This window comes from Mixophyes fleayi, chromosome 6 (assembly GCF_038048845.1).
Source record: "Mixophyes fleayi isolate aMixFle1 chromosome 6, aMixFle1.hap1, whole genome shotgun sequence".
NCBI lineage: Eukaryota > Metazoa > Chordata > Amphibia > Anura > Limnodynastidae > Mixophyes > Mixophyes fleayi.
The window spans coordinates 105,403,810-105,418,374 of NC_134407.1; the positions used below are offsets into that span (position 1 = coordinate 105,403,810).

Consider the following 14,565-nt stretch of genomic DNA (forward strand, 5'->3'; position numbering starts at 1 on the left):
TTTCATGTAACCTCTCCACTGACTGGAGTTTAACACAATGCTAATATATGATGCATGTGTCCCTTTCATCTTCCAACATTAAAGTAAATAGACAGTTCAGCAGACCAGCTTCTCCTCCAATTCACTCTCCACTAGCAATATCTAGTGATCAACTAGCAAGCACTGAGGAAAAAAATGCCATTCAAACAAGCGCAAGAAAAGAAATGACACTCCTGGAAGCTCTGCACTTCACTTCCCGGTCTGGGACCTGATCCTGTCTCCGTTCGGCAACACGACTCTCCCCATACTTTTTGGCCAAGGATACAAAAGCCAGGTGAGGAGATGTACCTATCTGCATATCACTGCCGATTAGGGTCCATTGAAATGATTGGTGATGCCGTGATGCGCTCTTAACCATCTGGGTAACATCCAGAGCTGGAGCCACTTACAGACGTGATCACAATACAAAGGATGGAAATTAGTAGTGTATCAGTTGAGAAAAATAAAAAAAAACCTGATATGGTAGCAAGTAAAACTTCACTGTGTGTTTTTATCCTTTCTGTCTATAAAGCCACACTGCTGATTAACAAAGACTTCGTATACACCAAAAAATTGTGTTTAACATGTGGGGAATTAGCTTCCGGATCGTCTGCGCCTCAATTTGACCGCTAACCACGCCCACTGAATAGACTCTATTAAATAGAGAGGAACAATCCGAAGTCCTGTGCATTGATCCCTTGTTAGTGTTACACAAGTATTGTCGGGCGCTGGTTAGGTGTATGTATGCAGTTTCGAACAGACAGGAAATATTTTCTGACATATCAATCGCTGATAGGATATGCTGGCATCAGACATCTAGAAAATATCATTTTTGTAAGTATCGAGTATGATACATTCGGAATATCTGCCATTTATGTTTGCCACCATCAATGATCTAATCGTATACACATGTTAGATTCTATATTTATATTGTTAATGGATAATATATGTTGAACACATTTTAATATTTTCATTTAAATAAGTTTTGTCTTTAAAGCACTAACATATGAGTCATTGGTCTACTTTTGGGGATAATTGTGCAGCAAAGCTAGAATAAGTACACTATACATCTTTTCATGGATGATTAGTATACGTTCTCGCTTATCTATGTTGACTGTCTTCTAGAGATCTGTAATTTGCTATGAATTTCTGCATGTAAATCGACCTCCACAAGCAGGTTTATTGTAACCTGCTAGCAAAGTGTGTGTTTTTTTTTATTAGGGGACGAAAGTCCAGGCATGACATGGCATATTCATCCTGTATGGCTATGATTATGTTGTGGTCTGGGGAGCTTATATATATATATATATATATATATATATATATGTGTGAACATTCCCTTTTAAATAATTATGAGTGGTATGTATTGTTTCAGTACTATGTAGCATAAAGACAAACAGGTTTACGTCTTTCCTGACCACCAAAAAATTCTTTAGCTTCATTGTTTTTTTTATAGATAATTGTCTTTCTTGGCCTTTGGAACCGTATAGCAAACTGAGCTTGTGTAGGTTGACAAGCAAAAGCAGGTGGGACGCATAGTTGTCTTGGATAGATCACAGTGAGGGAGCATATTTCTAGATTTTACCGCAAAAGGGAAGCCCTTGAGACCTAAATTCAACTTGATTGGATTGGTACACTCATTTCAGGGGAAATGGTGTAGCAAATGTAAAAGTGAATTAGAACTTTGCCATTTATAGAAAAATAAGAAAGTTAAAGGTGAACTTGCTGATATTTTGCAAATCATAATGTAAAAAGTGGGGTATATTGTTTTATATACCTTTAATAACTACTTTATAACCAGAAGATTTTATCCTCCATTACACGGTTTGGGAAGTATTAGTGTAAACGGGAGTATATTATTTTGTTTCTTAATCCACCCAATTGAGTTTTATATAGTTTTTTTTTGGAACAGATAGGACTTTCTTTTGGTAGTAAATGGAAACAAATATCTTTTTATTGTATGAGAATTAACAAAAGGAAAATAATCAAACATGGGAAAAGTACAGCTTTACATGGTTGTTCACCTAGCTCAATGATGTGCAACCTTCAAGGGCTGTGTATGTAGTCCTCCAACTTTAAAGATGGCAGCTCATTATCTGTAATCTGAAATTGGGGAAAAAAAAAAAAAGGCAGGAAAGGACCTTGGCATCCCTAGATCACTCATCCCACAATGACTCCATATGTCACCCACTTGCTCCAGAATTCCACGACATGCCCTCAGACCTCCATGGGCCATAAAATTCACTCACAAGCCGTCAGATCTCCCATGTACACCAAAACTTCCCCTCAGATCTCCCCCCACATGCTATTTGTGTGACCTGTACCCATGTGCTGTCTCCGACCTGCACCATTTTTATGGCAGGCGTCTGCCGAGGAAAGGAGAAGATCGCACTGTACTCCCTGCTTCTCCTCTGGTCATGGAAGCCATTGCTCCCTTTTATTCTTATTCTCTCTTTTTTTTTTTTTTTTTTTTTTTTTTTTTTAATTTTTTTTTTTATAAAGCAGACAATAAGTCAGACCAGAACAACAAGTGAGAGGTTGCAGGTGAAGGCTTGCCCTGCTGTCTGTTGCCCAACACTACCCTAACTACTTTAATGTTACTACAAACCCAGAAATGTATTCCACAATTTAATCAGCCGGTCCTCTGGAGTACAGCTATAACAAATATGACATAATTATAGAGGCCAAGAATAAAGGTGCTAATTTTAGTTTAAATTCCCACCCCACTTCAAATTATATACAATATCTGCATAAAAGTGCGAAAATCTTCATGGTGGGTTTCATCATCACCATTTATTTATATAGCTCCACTGATTCCGCAGCGCTGAACAGAACTCATTCACATCAGTCCCTGCACCATTGGAGCTTACAGTCTAAATTCCCTAACATGCACACACACAGACAGAGCGAGAGGGTCAATTTTGATAGCAGCCAATTAACCTATTAGTATGTTTTTTGGAGTGTGGGAAGAAACTGGAGCACCCGGCAGGAACCCACACACACTGGGAGAACATACAAACTCCTCATAGATAAGGCTGTGGTTGGTAATTGAACTCGTGACCCCAGCGCTGTTTGGCAGAAGTGCTGCATGAGGTTTATATTGGTTTGAGGAAACAGTTGGGCTTAGTATATCATACATTTTGAGTGACATTTATAAATTAGTGCATGAATACCCTGCAAAATTGGTCTGTCGCCAATACTTGGCACAATTTTAATAGTATTGGAAAGGTGTTAGAGGGGTGTCATAAACATTTTTTCCCCCACATTTTATTAGTTTATTTCTATTTTCACCTTTTTGTCATGTAAGTTTAATCTTAGCATTTCTTCTTACCGTTTTGTCTTATCTTATTACTATGCTTTTTTCCCAATTGTAAAGGGCAGTGGAGTATACTGGTACTATATAAATAGAGGTTAACAATGATAATATGTGTGTGAGTGTGTGTCAATATTAGGGAATTTAGACTGTAAGCTCCAATGGGGCAGGGACTGATGTGAATGAGTTCTCTGTACAGCGCTGCGGAATTAGTGGCGCTATATAAATAAGATGATGATGATGATCATGTCTTTCCTGTATTAATATGGCCAGCCCCTCTCTGGATATGACATCACTTTCATGGCAACCCCAATGCGAAAGCAATGCTTCTGCATTGGTAAGCACAGCGTTCACTTTGAGCGCTGTGTTTTAATCATGGCACCAGGTCTAACATTCCCTGTCACAGCAATGGAACAAAGTTTGTCAACAACAGTCTGATTCCTGTGGTGGCAGCTTGAGAACACAGTCTGCACGGTCACCATTTTGGCAGGGCATTTATGTCATATGGTGAACATGCCATCTGAAAGGACATTTAGTTTTATACGTCTCCCAAGTGGCTATTCTTTACTGTGTTACAAGTGTTATCTAAATATGTTTGACATTGGAACTGGAGGTTAAGCATATGCAGGCTTTATAGTGAAAAATACTCTTGTTATTTGGCACTGTCAAACGATACTATATTGTTCAAGAGCACTCTGCAGTAACGTACATGATTTAAGTATAACTGGGTAGGACAATACCTGAAAGCAGAATAAACGTCAAGGGTTATTGTTGGGAACCCCTCTAGCCGATACAGCACAACCCGGAGTCTGCTCTGCCAGTCAGGTGTTCGCTGGAGCCCCTAGTGGTGGGGACAGACTTGGCCGCAGACTAACAGAGGGTCGTGAAGTGCGTACCGACTGGGGAGAACCCAGGAAAGCGGAGTGAAGTCCAGGCAAAAGTCAAGGGCCGGCAGCAGACAGCAAATCCAATAGACAAGCCAAGGTCCGAGGTCACAAGCATGGTAGCAAGGTCAAGATACAGGCAAGAAAGGTCAGGGTCACGAGCAAACAGGCAGAGTCCAAATCCAAGCAAGGGGGTCATACACGGGAAATCCAATAGTGTCCATGAGACAGGGACAGGAACAAAGGCAGGTACTAGGATCAAGTAGGTCAGCAGGACTGTGGCAGAAAAGCTATAACCGACAGTGAGGCTGCAGACCTCACTGCCTTGAATACCAGAATCGGCCAACCAGAGCCCAGCTCTGAAACCACACACAGCCCCTGCTTAATTAACCATCTTTCATCAAATTAGCCCACCGTCTTGTGACCACTACTGCGCGCGCCCCCGGCTGTCCCCTGCCGCCGGGACGCGGCGATGCTACTGCTGCCTTAGCAACAGTCGGGTGGACTCCGGAAATGACGGCCGGGACGTCAGAGGGCATCAGAAGCGAGCCGCGGCGGCTGTGAGTACCGCCGCGGCTCGTAACAGTTATTTTCTCTATTATTTAGCGTTCTTACAATAGCAAACATAACATATTCATCATATCTAATGGAACAGATTTAAGGCTCAACACGATCATAAAAAGTAAAATTGTAAAAATGTGTCTGCATTTACCGTATTTTTCGCTCCATAAGACGCACCTGACTATAAGACGCACCTAGTTTTTAGAGGAGGAAAACATACACTGGCCCCCACTCTCACTCACCAACACACACACACTATATTTTGCAGATGTATATGTCTACAAAATAGCTTGCACATGACAAAATACATTTCTCATCTTTCCCTCCTCTGTATATTCATTGCTCTTTTCTCCCTCCTCTGTGTATTCATTGCTCTTTTCTCCCTCCTCTGTGTATTCATTGCTCTTATCTCCCTCCTCTGTGTATTCATTGCTCTTCTCTCTCTCTCCTACTCCAGCGTGCGCGCACACACAATATTGATAACTTACCTTATTCCCTCTGCGCGCGATGTCTTCAGCACTTTGGATCCTCCTGATCGTCCGTCTCTCCGCCTATCTGTGAGGACCTAGCTATCACATGGGATGTGTACCACATGACAGATGCCGTCCCATGTGATAGCTAGGTCCTCACAGATAGGCGGAGGGACGTACGATCAGGAGGAACTGCAGCCTGGCCGGGACTCGCTTCTCCACGCTGGAAATGTAAGTTTTTTTTCTTTCTTGCCAGCAGTATTCGCTCCATAAGACGCACACACTTTTCCCCCCACTTTTTTGGGGGGAAAAAGTGCGTCTTATGGAGCGAAAAATACGGTATATCTATTATCATCCTCACCATTTATTTTTATAGCGCCACTGATTCCGCAGCACTGTACAGAGAACTCATTCACATCAGTCCCTGCTCCATTGGAGCTTACAGTCTAAATTCCCTAACATACACATACAGAGAGAGAGAGAGAGAATAGAGTCAATTTATTAGCATCCAATTAACCTACTAGTATGTTTTTGCACTGTGTGAGGAAACCGGAGCACCGGGAGGAAACCCACGCAAACACGGGGAGAACATACAATCTCCACACAGATAATGCCTCACAAACTATCGGAACACTGCACATGTGCTGGTCTGAGCTTCTCATAGGCCTTTTTATCATAGTGTAATTTAATAAAAAAAGTACACTTCCCATCATTCCGACACAATTTGGAGGATTCCTCAAATTTATGACAGTTTCATCGTAGCAGATATTGTGGATATCTGCTGCTTTGCACTCTAATTAGTTTTTATGAGCAGTTACCATAAAATAGTATGGTGATTGTTCCCTAACGCAATCTAACAAGTTCCAAAAAAAGATTTTTTTATTTTTTTTTCTGGAAACTTGTTAATGTACATCATCGTAAATTAAGTCTTCACTTCACTTTTCATTTATGTCCAGCTCTGCTCCAAAGAACAGAGCTGACCAGCGCATGTGTGGAGGGATCATGTGATCCCTCCCCGTCAAATGATTTTTGTTCGTCTCACTGACTACTGGAGGGTTCCTGTGCGCAGGCCCAAGAATTTCGATCGGCGCGTGCGCATAGACATTCTAAGGAGGAACCAAGAAGGGATGAATAAATCCAGAGACGAGCGCTTTACGAAGACACCGTGGTAAGTATTATTTTTTTTTTTTATTATTTTTTTTTCACCGAAACAGCAGTTTATCGGAACTGCTGTTCCTGTGTTGGTTTCTTAATAAATATGAGATAGTTCAAAACTTATCAATGCGATAAGGATTGAAAACTATTTTTCATTTTATGCATTCTTTGTTAAACAGGTCTCTTAGTCTCTTTTCGCTGAGTACACTATCCTAGTGTCTTTCCTGATTAAATCAGAAAAAGACCTTCAGATTAAGCCCGTTATTTGATTCAGTCTGTAGGAAAGGACAATTTGTGAGAATATAGAACGTTGTAGTAGTGCATGTGAGTACTTCTTGCCTGTGCAACAGGTTATTGTGCTTCACGTTTCTGATCTTTGATATCTGGACTATTATTTGGTATTTGAGCTGCTGTCGTTCTGGTCTTGCAAGACCTTATGTTATCCTGACCTTGTTTATGAACCTGTTTAACCAACCCTGACATATTGCTTGCCCTTGGGTTCAGATTTTGCCTTATCCCTTTACTTAGTCAGTAGAGATGTGGGCAAAAATGGTTTCCATTGAATTGCACTAGTTTAGAGCTCTCAGACATGTTCGTGGGGCATTCTACAATACATGCCAATCCAAATTTGTGGCTTTTGTTTCTGTTAAAATAATTATAAAATGTTGCCTATTTGAGCCTAAATAGCTACATTTATTAGTATTTTTAACAATATTTTAATTCTAACAACGAACATGGAGTTTGCCCTTAGCATCAGAATACCGCTAAAATGTTGCCATTTAATTTCAAAATGTTCGAGTTGGCTTGAACATGGTTAAACCTATTTGCCTTGTTCAAATTTAGAAACTAAATAAAAAATACAGTGTTGAAACAAATAAACATTTATGTCCTATATTCTCTCCCTCTCGTTTTCTTTCTTGGCTTTTGTTAGGACATTTAGCACAGTCCTAATTTAAAGCTGCGATTTTATATACTATATTTAGTCAAGCTGGGAGATAACAAGCCCAGCGCTACATCTCTTGTCTCTTCTATATATCCGTAGTGTTCAAATTTAGCTCCGTTTATAGCTGAAGAATATTTGCACATTTTTGGACTTTACATCCCATTCAGCAAACTGGTTCGAGAAGCTTGTCAGAAAATGATTTACGTATGAAAAGTAAATTAAATATATATGAAATAATGCGCTTCCTACTGTAAATTACATGGAGATTAGAAGTCACTTAATGCTTTTATACAGGTGACTTATAATTTCCATGTAATTTACAGTAAGGGGTGCTTTATTTCTATTACACAAGTTTTCCTAATGAACACTATGCGATGACATCAGAACTCATTCTTTATGCAGATATAACTTATAAGATTATACATGTATTATAATATTATCTTGTGACCTTCCTGCACACAAAGCCATTTTGAATATGTTCTCATAAGCAGAATGTTAGTGAAAGAACTCGCTCTTCAGTTTTTTACATTTCACTTTGTGTGCTATATAAAAATAAAGGTGTTTATTAACATTTTTTTAGCTGTTTTACTGTTTGGGAATAGACCAAATTGCTCTGAAAACAATTACTTTATTTATACTGCATGTGCTCTTCCACATTGTGAATTTCATACATACACTGTACACATAGGGCCCCACACCCCAAAATGGGCTCAAGAATTTTTTTTTTTTCTTACTATTTAGTGCACATGGCATGATGTAGTAAAGCAATTAGAATTAGTTTAGATACTGAGTATCATGAACTGTCTGCAATATATAGTTGTGGATGAGTTTCTATAGCCTAAGTTAAGGTTTCTGGTCTTTAAAAAAAAAAAAAAAAGGGAGATCTTCCATTGTTTAAGGTAATAAATACTAAACGCCAAATTTTTATTAAATCATCATGGATGACCGCAATTAATTAACAGATAACAGGGAAAGAAAAGCCAAAAACTGCCACGATACATGTCAGAATTGCTTTACATAGCGAGATATGTTAATGACAAAGAATAAATATTTGTCCTGTATGACAGGATGGGCCGCCTATGCCATCCTGTCTCCTGTTGCTGGGAACCGGCTGGGCTTACTTTGCCACCGTTCCCTCTTGTTATCCCAAAGGTGCCCTCTTGCCGCAATAGGATGGGCTTACATAAGTTGCCACCACTGGACTCCTTTACCGGCATCCAAAACAGAGTTTCTTCTAGATAACTGATGCTGCGAGTGTACTCTGTTAAAGGTGTACCTGGACTGGTACTCCTGACCTCTTCCTATGGATCAGGGTGCTGTGGATGGATCCCCCCTGGCCTATCACACTGGTCAGAGCTGCTGGGTAGCAGGCAGAGCGGTAGTACTGGATGCTGGGTCCAAACCTCAGTAACAGCCAAGAACGGATTAAATTTTGTCTAATCTGTAGGTCACAGGATTTTCAGCATGGAAGACGTTTTCAAGCAGGTCTTTGAAGTAAGTGATGTTTATTTGCAGTCACACTGATTGAAGGTATCAGTGATCAGGTCAGATGGAACCAGAATAAGCTTTTTCAATACAAGACAGGCTGTGTTTAAGTCTGTATAATAAGTACTAACAGGGTAAGCCAGCATTCTTGAGGTCTGAGCTATGTTTAGAATCGGGATGCAATTTGTTTACCCAAACACGGATTTACATGCAATGCAAAGCTAACAATATTTACTCTTATCTGTGATAGTCTAAAACTTGCTGTGATTTCCTGCATCTTCTTTTTAGACGCAGGAAATCTAGTATCAAGTCTTAATTAAACCTTCCTGTGCCTTCAGATGCTGGACCCTCACACATCAAAAGGTCTAACATGAGATTACCATAGGTCCTTTCTTCACACAGCTGCAGAATACATATTCCCAATGAAAGGTACAAAACCCCAAACAAGTCATTTCCCCACATCAGGATTCATAAAAGACTTCCTCCACAAAGGCATAGTGTTTCAGATAGATACCTCCAGAAATCATGCATTTCCTCTAGCAAACTTAAAACAAACTAGTTTCTTCCCTGGTCTCAGAAATAAAGATTTTCTTTACCAAAATATACACCATATCAAAAATAAGTGCATTTGCAATTAAATAAATAAGCACCCTGTGATATTTCCTTTAAATAAATTTATACCATAAGTTACTTATAAGTGATCCAGCCACAAACCGTATCAAGCAATATCAGTACAATTAAGGGGGGAGTGGGAAGGGGCGGAGTGCATGTGTGGGTAGGGGGGGTGGTCTGTTACGGAAAACTTAGGAAAGGAGCATTCTCAGAGCCGGGAAAAGGAAAACACTCGGGATATCGGGAGGACAAAAAAAGCTATGGGCAGGGTGGCTATGGAAGAGGCAGGAGCGGGGGGAGGCTGGGGGGCAGGCATCCGTCAGGAATATTACTGATAGATTACCAGATTTGGTGAAACCTGTCCTCTTCGTCTCGTAGATAGAAGGTGATTTTCTCCATGTTAGCGAAGCCAGTTTTGCAGAGTAGGTATTGTATAGGCTAGCAGAGGAGCAAGGACCAAGGATCTCTCCTGCTAGAGCACTGGAGGAGGGAGATCAGGAAGCTAGTAAATGTATCACAGAAGGAGGAAATGACAGGACACGACCACCAAATATGTAAGAGGGTGCCTCTATGACCGCATTCTCGCCAACACATAGGGGATATCGGGCATAAGGTACCATCTATAATAGATCTTGTTTGCATTCTCCTTAATTAATGTATATATGGAGCTGGAGGCTACGCTCAATCTGATGGTCCCCCACCCCGCCCCCCAGCAGTCCTCCACCCACTCCCTCTCATGACTGTTCCCAGGAGCTAGCATCTCGTCTAGAAGCAAGTTATTTAGTGAAGTGATCATGCCTCTACGTAGCGGGGAGGAGAGACAGGGTCTCAAATGAGGAGATCGGAGATGGTGGGTCACCCGACAGGAGAGAGTGAAGAAAATGCTTAATCTGTAGGTATTTATAAAAAGGCGTGTCTGGGTATTTGGACAAAGGGCATCGTAAGTCATGAACCTCCCTTGTCCTAAAAGGTTCCAAGTGAATCGGACACCTGAAGCGGTCCATGTTGAGGAGAAAGATCGAAGCATACCAGCGGGGAAGGAGGGATTATGCCACAAGGGCATGATTTAGAGCGGAGTTGGGAGGGACAGAGAGATGAGTCTTGCAGGTCTCCCAGGTCTTAACAGAAAGTAGTAAGGTAGGGAAGCACAAGAAGTTTAAGGTAGACTCCAGATACTAAACAGGTCTACTAGAGACATGCAAGTGGCTTCTATACTTGAGGTCAGGGAATCCCCCCCCCCCCCCACCTCTTTTGCCACCTAAAGTGGAATTGGGAGGTAATATCTTGACACTCGCAGTAAGGGACATTTAGAAGCAGCGATTCAGATTTCGTAATGTTAATTTCTCTTTCATCCATCTGGGGAACACTCCTTAACCATGGGGTTGAGTCGGGGGGAGGAGTCTGGCACCCAAAGAGTTAACTTTTTTCAGCTGACAGCATATAACCCCCGCCAATTCCCCACATACCTCAGTTTGATTAGCAAAGCCCTTAGGATGATAGGCCAATCAACCAAGACACACCACTCAACAGAGGGGGGAGTGGAGATAAAAGAAAACAACGAAAAAGACGGGGGGGTTCGCAGTGTCCCCCAGATGGACTCAGAGAAAAAGATTTATCGTAAGTATAAATCCCGTTTTGTCTTTCATCCATCTGGGGGACACTCCTTAACCATGGGGACTTACAAAAGCAATCCCTCTGAAGGGTTGGACCGCTCTGATCTCTTTGCACGTAGAACACTACCAGACGCAAATATATTAAATTGGTAAAATTTTGTAAAGGTATGTACCGAGGACCAGGTGGCTGCTCTGCACAGCTGGTCCGCCGTGGCTCCATTATGGGCCGCCCAAGACGCCCCAACCGACCGGGTAGAATGGGCAACAATACGGTTCGGCACAGGGAGATTAATACGGACATAAACCTCCCCGATAGTCAGGGTAAGCCATCTGGCAATATAGTTTGCTTAGATGCTGGCCATCCCCGTTTGGAAAAGTCAAACAATACAAATAGAGAATCTGTCTTGCGTATCTTTGCAGATCTCTTAACATATATACGTAATGCCCTCACTACGTCCAAATATTTATTTGTCTTTGTTCCAGGAGTCTGCGGCTCCTCTCTGAATACTGTTGAGGTCCTAGATGGTTAAGCAGTGTCCCCCAGATGGACTCGGAGAAAAAGATTTATCGTAAGTATAAATCCCGTTTTTGTAGCCGTAAAGGTGTCCGTAGTGTGACATGGTATCAAATAATTTGGGTAGAGAAGTCCTTGGCTGCTGGAGGGTCAAATCATATCTCCAGGTCCCCCGTGGTCACCCTTCGTATATTCGGGAAAGCTCTAATAGAAGCCACCAGAGGTTCGATAACAAGGGCAAAAATCAGAGGGGAAAGGGGGCATCCCTGACTCGTGCCATTATTTATCAGGACAGAGTCCGAAAGACAGCCATACCATGAACTTGGCAGAGGGAAAGGAATATTAGGCTTTGGCCTGTCCAGAGATTTCCTATCTGGCATCAAAGTGCTTCAGCGTAAGGGTCATAAACTGCCAGGAGATCCTATCAAAGGCTTTTTCGGCATCCAAAGCCAAGATAATTGAAGTCTTCCTGGTATTGACTATATGAATGGCTCTCCTCATGTTCCTGGTCTGCCTACCCGAATTGAAACCCACCTGGTCATAGTGGACTAGGGAGGGGAGTACGGAGTTTAGCCAATTGGCGAGGATCTTGGCATAATGCTTTAGAATGTAATTCTAATTCTAAAGTTATTCTAATTCTATTATTCTATAAGGAGGGATATTGGGCGATAAGTGCTAGTTATCGCCTTCCTTGTGGATAAGCGTAATCCTTGCTTCTGTTGATTCTCGGGGCCAAGAGGTTACCTTGAGAATAGAGGGTGCAGAGACGGGGGTCCAGCAGGGCTGCAAACTTTTTGTAATAATCAGCCAAGAACCCATCAGGCCCATCCTTTTGAGCTTTTATGATTTGTTTCATCCCCCTCCGAGGTAACGCATTCAATGAGTCTGGCCGTGGTCAGGCGGGTCAATTTAGGTAGATGGGTGCTTGACAAATGGTGTTCTCCATATATTTTAATGTTTTATGTTTTTGTTTCATAAAAGCCAGGGAAAATATGTGATGGTACTACAGAAGGTAAAATATAGTACAATTTGTATCTTGCATCAATTGTAGCTAGTAAACTTGTATCTGCTATTTTAAGCCCCCATGACACTTTCTCCTGCCTCTGTCTGAATCATTTCTTCTTCCCTTTTTTTTTTTTTTTTTTTTTAATCTGTCTTCTAACTATCTTTGTTCATGAAGCATAATAGCTCAGGAACTTCATTATGCTGCTTCTTGCACCCTGATAATACAGTTTGTAAGAGTGGTAAGCAGTGTAGATAATTCCCAGTACTAATATGCATCTCACAGGCTTTTAAAGGCTTCACTAAAGAGCTACGAAAGGCCTCAATGTTTTTTTATTTTTTATGTAGCTTTTTGAATTTCTTTATCATTTTCAATCTAACGCCAGAAATTCCCACTCTTTGGGGCAGAATTACTTTGGGCGATGTGTCTCGAACAGTCCGCGGAGACAGAGGTGGAACCAACGAGCTGTTAGTCCGGATGCAGGGAAGCTGTGAGGAGGGAACTGGGGCCCACAGCTCACTAATTCCCTGTGCAGTGGGCCCCATTATCTTCATGGGCCCCGGGGACCTGCTGCAACAGTGGTAGTTCTGGCACTGCATGGAGACACATTGCGTTGGAGTTTTTACAGAAACTTCTGCTCATTCTTTCTTATGTCCCACAGAGGTGTGCGAAAAAAATCGGCAGAAATTTCTTACCATAATAGGCAGCAATAGGTGCATCTGAACATTGAGGCAATGTTCATCTGCACCTGATGTCGAATTGAATCTGCTCCTTTGAATGAAATATAAACACACTAGTGCATGTGTTCGCATATGCCATGGGCTGACGAGGCTTGCTACAGTTTGTAGTTTAATAGATTGCAAAAAGCCAAAGTTTTTCCAGTTATGTTTTGTGACAAGTTATATTTAACTAGTATGCAACATTAAAAGTTTTAAGTGCAGGCACTTTCACAGTTTTGCTTATGGAAAAACCTCAGCTTACTGATAAAGAAGCAGATCACTCATGTAAATCTCTGCTGACCTAGATTCCAGTGGCAGGCTGCCCTTGGATTTTAAATACCAGTCACATATGCATAGTTCAATGCCAGGCTCCTATAACCTTGTAGTGATTATTTTAATTAATGTTTTGTTTTTTCTGCAGAGCAAACATTCTTTTGGTTTAGGAAATATTCCAAACTCTTACAGGTGTGCAAGGATATTTTAAATGCACTGTAAATGTCCGTAATAAGAAAACTAATGATGTGTTTGAGTTATGTTGCACTATTCCAAAGAACTCAATATAAACTGAAATGTCTTGTAGTATGTGATCAGTTTGTCTATCTTCATTATTATTGTGGTTGTGGGGGGAGGGTTGCTGCAAGTCTGTGTTGCCAACTATCTGTTTCAGCATTTCTCACTTTTTGAACGCAATTAATTAATTGCCGAAAACTTAATTTATAGCTACTCTCTAGTGAATGGGAAATCCAGAACCAGACAAGCCTCTAAATGTTGTTGTGCCAGCTGGATCAGCCATTGTTAACTATGTTTCAAATAGGAGTTCCTACACATAATGTATACATCTTAACCTTTTGTCAATGTTACCCTGCTATTGAGTCAACTTGGCTATGTATGTCATGGTAACCATTTGTTACAGAAATACTGCGAGAAAGCTCCTCCATGATGGCAGTGACACTGGAAAGGTGTAACTCCAGTGGTAAGACAACCAAGACAGCTTCTGTTCTTCAGGGGAGAAGTGAGTGCATGATATGTAAGAATTTCGTCAGGTGAACTCACTTGGCACATTTTATCCAACAATTGCGTGTGACGTCCTGGAGAGAATGCTGCCGCTTGACGAGTATAGTACATTGCTGCAGGATAGCTCCCTAAGGTTAAACGTGTATGCAGTTCATGCAGCTGCAATGTAGAGAATGGGAATGTCAAAAATACTGATTAACTTGGCTTTAACTTTCTGACTGATGTAACCTGGGCTCAATTTATTAATGTATGTAGTGTGTT

The 14,565-nt window shown here is 41.3% G+C and overlaps 1 protein-coding gene across 1 annotated transcript in view; it reads left to right on the forward strand.

The window, feature by feature from the left end:
• Positions 1–685: 685 nt before the first annotated feature.
• Positions 686–14,565, forward strand: part of PRXL2A (peroxiredoxin like 2A) — a 38,958-nt gene continuing 25,078 nt past the window's right edge. The window contains exon 1 of the mRNA XM_075217150.1: positions 686–852. The gene's annotated coding sequence lies outside the window, so the exon portion shown is untranslated. The remainder of the gene's footprint in view (positions 853–14,565) is intronic.